The following is a 9063-nucleotide window of genomic DNA, read 5'->3' on the forward strand; positions in this document are numbered from 1 at the left end:
GTCGATGGCGCTGTCTGTGGCGGATCCACTCTCTTTCCCCCCTTCAGTCTGTGGAGCCCGGGTTGGTTAATGGTATAAGACTGTGACCGTCGGCGGGTTGCGGCCTGAGGGGTAGCGGAATGTACATGTTAGTGTTTGTTGGGAATTGCTTTCGTAATGTGCTCTGTCAGGTGGAGGACTCCGTTGTGGGGAATTGTGCATGAAAAGCCTGGGCCTTGCCTAATTGGGTTTGGAAGTGGGGGGAGGAGGTGGGGTGGAGAGAGCCGGGTCTCGGTATCTATACTGAATAAATGGGAGACATTTCGTGGCATTTTAGAGCCAGTTGACTGTCTATGGATGTGGTGTCTATGACACTTCAGAGCCCATAATGCCGTGACTCTGAAAGCAGGAGTATGAGAAACTGGGCCATGAGCACACACTATGGCCTTACAGAACCAAATATTCAGAAATATAAACAGAAAATGCTGGAGAAACTCAGCAGGTCTCCAGCATCTGTGAAGAGAGAAACAGAGTTAATGTCTTGAGTCTGATAATGACTGTTCAATATTTGGGATTGTCGAGTGAAGAGCCCAGTGTTTGCAAATGCAGGATGTAACAATCGCCAGAGCTAGAACAGAAACGATGAGTGTGGCACGATAAAGTCACGACTCGGAAATGTCAGGGATTTGAACTGGAGTCGTGTGTCAGAAATGCCATGGGCCAACACTAGGGTTGCTGATGCTGGCTCTGTCATTAAGTATAGTCAGGAACTAGATGGATTTTTTAATCAGTAAGGGAAATCAAGGGTAACAAGGAAAAGGCAGGAACGTAGAGTTGAGAATTATTAGGTTAGCCATGATTTTGTTGATTGGTGGAACAGATGAATTCCCTACACCTTACGGTCTTAAAGCATAGAAGAAATGTAAAAAGCCGGAGGGTAGAGTGTATGCCTGCAATCAGAATGGCAATGAATTCAGTAAAGTTATGTGTCAGACGTTGTGGCAGTGTTGCGAGTGACCTATCAATTGGCACAGCATTCAGGTCTTTTGCCTGTACAATTTCAACACTCAATTGTTTAGACATGATAGCTTCTGTTTTTATCATCATTTTTGCCCTCCTTGGAACCATAAAACAATACAGCACAAAGGAGGCCATTCAGTGCATCATTTCCATGCTAGTTTGTTAAAACTAGTCCCACTCGCTCACCTGTTGTATGTAGCCCAGTTTTTTTTTTGTCGTGATAAGTGCAAGACAGAAAGCTTCATCAGTATTCAAGTTCTATACCTTACCACCCAGTGACTGTAAATATTGAATCCTTAGAAGCTAAAGCAGGAGAAATTAGCATGGGAAATGAAGGGATGGCAGATAAGTTGAACAAAAAAGTGCGTCAGTCTTCACAGTGGATAGAGGATAACCTAGGGACTGATAAGTGTGAGGAAATTGTAATTAGTATCATAGAGAAAAGTACTGGGCGCATCTCAAGGGACTAAAATCCAACAAATCCCCAGGGCCTGACAGAAGGCTATAATTCATTGAAGAAATTTCAGCGAAAGTTCATTAGACAGGACCCTGAGATGAGAGAGTTGTCTTCTGATAGGCTGTGTGAATTGGTCTGTATTCTCTGGAGTTGAGAAGAATTAAAGCTTATTTCATTGAAAACAAAATAATGAAGGGCCTTGAAAGGATAGAAATGTTGACTCCAATTCTCTGATTTGCAGACTAAATTTGGAAGTGGAGTGTTCAGTGACAACTGACACATCAACCCCAACACCAAAAAAGCCTGCTGAATTGCGAGCCAATCAGCTTGTTTACAGCTGACCAGCAAGCTTTGTATCGCAAGCCTCAACTGTGGAGTCTTGCCTCCCCAAAAGATGCTAGTCATTCAGAGCCCAGTAGCACCAGGGTCCTAAAGACCATCAACGAAAGCTTGGTCTTCAAGAGGAGAAGTTAAGATGTTTCATTTTGCTGGTCACAGGGAGGGATTGGAGGTAAGGATAATGGGGTGTGTTTAAAGAAGACACCCTCTTGCCCCTTCCATCCATGTTTCCAATTGCCCCCATATTGGGACAAATGGACTCCCCTTCAACCCAGCAAGGTGTGTTCCCCAGTTTCTCAGCTGGGATAACAGCCATTGTTGGTGCCAATTGAGGCCTGTATGTCATTATTAATTGACATTAAAGAGCCTTGGTTGGTAAGTCAAGAAAGTTGTCATGGACCTTCTCTTCCAGAACTTAATTGGGAGGGGGCATGTAGCCCTCTAGGGTCAACTTGCTCAATTATTTCTCCTTACCACCGCCTCCGGGAAGGGAAAAATATTGCCATTGTTTTCAGTGGCTTGGGAATTTAGAACAGGGACATTTTCAAAAAAGGGGATCAATCATTTAAAAGTGAGGTGAGGAAAATTCTCTTCATTCAATGGATGTGACTCTTCAGAATGCCCTGCCCCAGACGGGTTGTGGATGCTCCAACTTTGAATACATTTCAAGTGGAGTAATGCAGATTTCCGGTGTCTCAGGGAATCGAAGAAAATGGGAAACAGGCGGAAAAGTGGAACTGAAGCCCACTGTCAGCCACGATCACATTAAATGGTGAAGTTTGTTCATTGAGCTGTATGATCTACTCCTGCTCCTGTTTCTTACATTCTTATTGGATGTCAACGTGTGTTCCAGTAACAATTATCTGGAATGGACAAGCTGACTAAGCAATCCCCTCAGTAGCCCTCAGGCCTTAAATTGATCTGAAACAGCCCAAAGCATTCAACTAAGATGACTCAACTGAGCATAGATCGAGGATTCAACCTGTGACATTTTTGGTCTGTGTAACTCAGCTGCACATTTGGACAGTCAAACAATCAACTCCACTATCAAATAACTATTTAAGTTGGTGGTTGGCTTACTTGAATTTGTTTTAACACCACCTTGGTTGTGAAAACAGATATTGTAGATAAACGATCTTCTATCATTTAAACCACTGAAGCCTGCACCACACTTTTAACATAACTGCTACTGCTGCATATCAACAAGCTAGCTCATGATTAGTGGAGGAAGGCAGAAGCCAGGACAGTGGAGTGGTTGTGGCACAAAACATAAACTCGAATGAGTTGCCCCTTCTCAGGCTTTATTAAAGGAAATATCTAAAAATTGTCTTCAGAGGCCATTGGTTTTGGGAAGTGTGGTGTCAAAAAGAATTGGCTGCTCAACCTGTTAAATATCTTGCGGTGCCTTCTGCCCCCCAACAGAAGTTTAGCAATTTTTGGCAGCATTAATGCTTGAACAACAAGATACAACTCCTAAATGAAAAATGGCTTTTTGAGCTGTAGTGAAGGAGTCATACTTCCAAGAGAGATGGAGAATGGGGGAAAAATTGACATAAAGTGGCCACATGAAGGGAAAATCATGCTTGACAAATTTATTAGAATTCTTTGAGGAAGTAGCAATCAGGATAGATAAAGAGGAACTAGAGAATTTAATAAATTTGGATTTCCAAAAGGTATTTGATAAGGTACTATATGTAGGGCTGCTTAATTAGCTAAGAGTCTATGGAGTTGAAGGTAGTACTATAGCATGGATAGAAGACTGGCTAACTAATAGAAGACAGAATGGTGGGATAAAGACAGGCAGTGTCAGAATGGCAACCTGTAACTAGTAGGTTGCCACAGACAGTGCAACGATCAGTGCTCGTGCCATGATTGCTTACAATATATATATTAAGGGCTTGCATGAGGAAAGTGAATGCTTTCTAGCCATGTTTATGGATGACATAAAAATAGGTGAGAAGGCAAGTGATGAGGATTACACGGTTTGTAGAGGGATATAGACAAGTTGACTGTGTGTGTAAATCTCAGCAGATGCAAAATAATCTGTGTAATGTACTTTGGCAGGAGCATTTGATTTAATTTGTTTGTTTTAATTGTCACATGTATGGAAATACAGTGAAAAGCTTTGTTTAGGAGTGGTACAGGCAGATCACAGCAAGCAAAAGATTTACAGATCAAAAAGACTTAGAGGCATACAAGTTACATTATTTGAGGCTAGAGTCCATTCAGCAGTCTGATGATGGCTGGAAAGAAGCTGTTCCTGAAGCTGCTTGTGTGTGTATTCAGGCTTCTGTATCTTCTGCCTGACAGAAGAGGCTGTAGGAGATCATTACCGGGGTGCGATGGGGCTTTGATGATGTTGGCCACCTTTACATGGAGAGAGCCCATGGATGGAAGGTTGGCTTCTGTGATGGTCTGGGCAGTGCACACCACCTTCTGTACTTTCTTACAGTCCTGAGCAGTTACGGTACCAGGCCGTTATGCACCCGGACAGTATGCTTTCAATGGTGAATCTGAAGAAGTTGGTGAGGGACCTTATGGACATGCCAAATTTCTTGAGCCGCCTGAGGAAGAAGAAGCATTGTTGTGCCTTCTTGACTGTCACATTTATGTGAGCAGTCCAGGCAGGTCGTCGGTTATCGTCACTCTGAGGAACTTGATGCTCTTCACTCTCTCAACCTCAGTTCCGTTGATGTAGATGGGGACGTGTTCTCCTTCCTTCTTTCTCAAGTCGATGATCAGTTCTTTAGTTTTGCTGACATTGAGAGACAGATTGTTTTCGTTGCACCACATCACCAAGCCCTCTATCTCCCTTCTGTATTTTGACTCATCGTTGTTAAATATCTGTCCCACTATGGTGTTGTCATCAGCGAACTTGTAGATGGCGTTCGTTCGGAATTTGGCAACACAGTGGTGGGTGTACAGGGAGTACAGCAGGGGGCAGAGGACACATCCTTCGGGGGGCTCCAGTGTTGTGTGTTATTGTGGAGGAGGTGCAGTTACCTACCCTCACTGATTGTGGTCTGTGGGTCAGAAAGCTGAGGATCCAGTTGCAGAGGGCGGGGCCGAGACTAAGGTCACACAGTTTTGAGATCAGTCTGGAGGAGATAATGGTGTTGAAGGTGGAGCTGTAGCCAACGAGCAGGAGTCTGATGTAGGTGTCTTTATTGTCCAGATGTTCCAGGGATGAGTGCAGGACTAGGGATATGGCATGCTCTGTGAACCTGTTATGTCAGTAGGCAAACTGTAGGGGACCGAGACAGGTTGGGAGACTGGAGTTGATGTGGGCCATGACCAGCCTCTCGAAGCACCTCTTGATTATCAAAGTTAATGCTATTGGGCAGTAGTCATTAAGGCGCACTGTGTGTTTTTTCTTGGGTACAGGGAGATGGTGGTCTTCTTGAAGCAGGTGAGGACTTCGGCTTGTAGGAGGAAGAGGTTGAAGATGTCAGTGAATACCTCCGACAGTTGGTCCACACAGGATCCGAGAGCTCGGTCGGGGACACTGTCCGGGCCCATCAGTTTCCTTGGGTTGACTCCCAGGAAGACCGATCTGAGTTCTGAAATGGTGACGGGGGAGCAGGTGTATCAGGGGCTATCGGGGCAGGCGTTGCCATGTCGGTGGTATTCTGTTCAAACCGAGCATAGAGAGTATTGAGCGTGTCAGAGAGGGATTTGTCATTGTCTGCCGTCTTACACTGTTTCATTTTGTATCCTGTAATGTTGTTTGGGCCTTGCCACAGACAGCGGGATTCTGTTTGGTAAGTCTGGGCTTCTAACTCGGTCCGGTACTGCCTCTTGGCCTCCCTGATGGCTTTGTGGAAGTCATATCTGGATTTTCTGTATTGGTCCGGGCCACCTGACTTAAATGCTGCACGTCTGGCCTTCAGTAGGGAGTGGATTTCCTGGTCCATCTAATGTTTACAGTTGGGGAACACTCAGTTTGACTTCTTTGGTACACAGTCCTCCAGACATTTGCTAATGAAGTTGGTGACGGTGGTGGCGACTCGTCTAGGTTTTCCGCTGAACACTTAAACACGGTCCCGTCCACCGAGTCCAAGCTGTCCCGGAGGTGGTCTTCTGCTGTATCGGGCCAGCACTGTACTTCGTTTTGTGAGGGATTCTCCCGTTTCAGCTTCTGCTTGTAGGCTGGGAGGAGGAACACAGCGCTGTGATCGGATTTTGAAAAGTGTGGGTAGGGGATTGAGCAGTAGGCATCTTTGATGGTTATACAGCAGTGGTCCAGAATGTTCGGAGTCCTGGTGGGACAGGAGATGTGTTGGTGGTATTTTGGCATCACCTGTTTGAGGTTGGCTTTGTTGAAGCCACTGACTACAAGGAACAGCGGAGTTTAAAATTATTTTAATGGAGAAAGAATGCAGAAAGCTGCAGTGCAGAGGGATTTGGAAGTCTTCATGCATAAATCACAAAAAGCTTATATATAAGTTCAGCAGGTGAAATATTGGCCTTTAGAAGAGTATGCAATATAACAGGGAAGTCTTGCTAAAACTGTACAAAGCACTAATTAGACTACACCTGCAATACAGCGAACAGACGCCATGTCATTAAATATATTCAAGGCTGAGATAGCCATTTTTAATTAGTAATGAAATCAAGGTTTTTATTGGGAAAGGGCAGGAAAGTAGAGTTGAGGATTATCAGATGAGCCATTATCTCATTGAATGGTAGAGCAGACATGAGGGGCTGAATGGCTTACTTCTATGTCTCACGGTCTTGAAACCAAACTCAACTTGCATGCTATTTTCCCAATCATTAATATTGAGTTGCCAAACCTACAGACTTTCTTACTCGTTAATTTCTTGCCCTGCTGTAGGCATGCATCTCATTGGTTGAATGTAGAGTACTGGTTGTCGTGGCTATGTCAAAGAGCTGGGCCAGTCTGCCCACAGGGTCTGATGGAAGATGTGCAGAGCCAAATGGAGAAAAGATTGAGGTAAATTCATGAGCAAAATGACTCACTGTATCAGACTAACATACTCTTTTGGACAATGCATCAATGCTTTCAAAACAAAAGTCATGAATGCTGAATCTTTCCACCTCTGCTTATTCCATTAACACAGCGCTTAACCCCCATGTTTTGACCCAGCTTTTTCTCACACATCCAAAAATCTGGCCCTGTGTTCACTTTGTCTGATTACTGTCCTGTTAGTAGCTTTGGTTTGTTTCACATGGTGTTGTTTATGTCTTAGTGATAATGTTGCATTCGCTCTTGACCGTCCACACAACTGTACCATTCTCTGGACTAGTCTGTTCCAGTAGTCATTCTATCATAATTAATCTATTTCTGGTGATTGAAAATATTACCCCAACAAGAATGCCTTTTGACCCCACCTAATGATGTTGACTACAACTTGTTTATCCTCTTGCAGCTTAAGGTACCCCAGAAACTATGGTCAGTATTAATGTATTCTCTTAGAAACTAAGATGATCAGTGAACAACCAGGTGCTTCCAGAGTACTTTTAAATACAGAGTTCCAGGATTTTGACCCAACAACAGTGAAAGAATAGTGATATTGCTCCAGGTTCGGTTGATGATTGAGTGGAACTTGCAGGTGATGGTGTTTCAATGCATCCTCTGATACTGTCCTTCTAAATAGTAGAGGTCACGAGTCTAGAAGGTGCTGTTGAGGAAGCTTAAGAGGGGCATCTTGTAGAGGTTACACACTAATGCCACGGTGCCCTGATGGCGGAAACAGTGAATGATGTAGGTGTTGGATGGGTGCCAATTGAACAGTCCACTTTGTCCTGGATGCCATTGAATTTTGTGAGTATTGTTCAAGCTATACTAATCCAGATAAGTGAAGGGTATTCTGTCACACTCTTGACTTGTGCTTTGTAGGTCTTGGAAAGTTTTAGGGGAGTCAGATTAGTTACTTGCTACAGAAATTTCAGTCTCTCACCTATTCTTGTCGCCAGGGTATGTATAGTCCATTTAAGTTTTTAGTCAGTTGCAAACCCCCCAGGATGTTGATGGCAAGGATTCAACAATAGTAATACTGCTGAATGTCAAGGTTTGTTGCTTAACTATCTCGTGTTGGAGATTGTCATTACCCGGCAGTTTCTCGTGCTAATTTTACTTGTCACTTATCAGCTTGCATTCAGGAACAGGACCAAACCTTTGAGTGCTGCACTGTATAACTCTCTGGACGGAACATTGAATTCAACAAATTGAAATCATAACCACTGCCTCAATTATGATTTTTTTTATGCTGGTTCAGCTTTTTTCTCATTTTGTTCCTTAATTTTACATTTGCACAGCTGCTATTTAGCTATTCTTACCTCATCTGGAAGTGCCTTTTGCTTCTTTTCTGTACCCATAACTCTCTTTGGCTTTTCTACCAGGAATCCTTTTTTGACATTTAATCTCTTCTGCTGTCAGCCTTATCACAGACCATCCCTTTTGTTCTTCTTCCATCCCTCCCTTCCAGTTCCTCATCTTTCCATCTTTCCTCAGTTCCAATGAAGGGGCATTAATCTGAAACTTTAACTGTTTCTCTCCACAGATGCTGCATAATCCAAAGTTTATGCTTGAAACTTATGCTTGATTTTGTAAGTGGCAGTGGGAATCAATTATTTCCTTCTCCTGATTGTTTTCTCCTTCCTTACAGCCATATGTTGAAATATATTTTGATATGAAGGGGCAATACAATAGTGCTATTATTTTTAATGCATGAAAATGAATATCAGCAGGCTTATTGTTTTTGTTCTGAGGATATGAGTGTCATAAAAATATCATGGGGGAGGCAGTGGCCTAGTGGTATTATCACTGGATTGTTAATCCAGAGACCCAGATAACATTTTGTGGACCCAGGTTTGAATCCCGCCATGGCAGATGGTGGAATTTGAATTCAATAAATATCTGGAATTAAGAATCTAATGATGACTGTAAATCCATTGTCAATTTTCAGAAAAACTCATCTGGTTCACTAATGTCCTTCAGGGAAGGAAATCTGACATCCTTACCTGGCCTGGCCTATACGTGACTCCAGACCCACAGCAATGTAGTTGGTTCTTTACTGCCCCCTGGGCAATTAGGGATGGGCAATAAATGCTGCCGAGCCAGCGAGCCCTCATCTCATGAATGAATAAAAAAAATAAAAAAGGCTGATATTTGTTGTTCAACCTTAATTGCACTTGGGAAAATGTTGATGAGCTGCCTTCCTGAACCACTGTAGTCTATCTGGTATAGATTTACCTACAGAACAGTTAGAGAGGGAGTTCTGCGATTTTGAATTAGTGGCACTGAA

General features: G+C 43.4%; 1 long non-coding RNA gene across 1 annotated transcript; it reads left to right on the forward strand.

Annotated features, from left to right (window-relative positions):
- Positions 1-6: 6 nt before the first annotated feature.
- Positions 7-8621, forward strand: LOC109935965. The gene is made up of 3 exons (XR_007261461.1): positions 7-127; positions 6630-6749; positions 8320-8621. It is a non-coding gene; the product is annotated as an uncharacterized LOC109935965 (long non-coding RNA).
- Positions 8622-9063: the final 442 nt, after the last annotated feature.

Source organism: Rhincodon typus, unplaced genomic scaffold (assembly GCF_021869965.1).
Source record: "Rhincodon typus isolate 14 unplaced genomic scaffold, sRhiTyp1.1 hic_rhity00003635, whole genome shotgun sequence".
NCBI classification, from domain to species: domain Eukaryota; kingdom Metazoa; phylum Chordata; class Chondrichthyes; order Orectolobiformes; family Rhincodontidae; genus Rhincodon; species Rhincodon typus.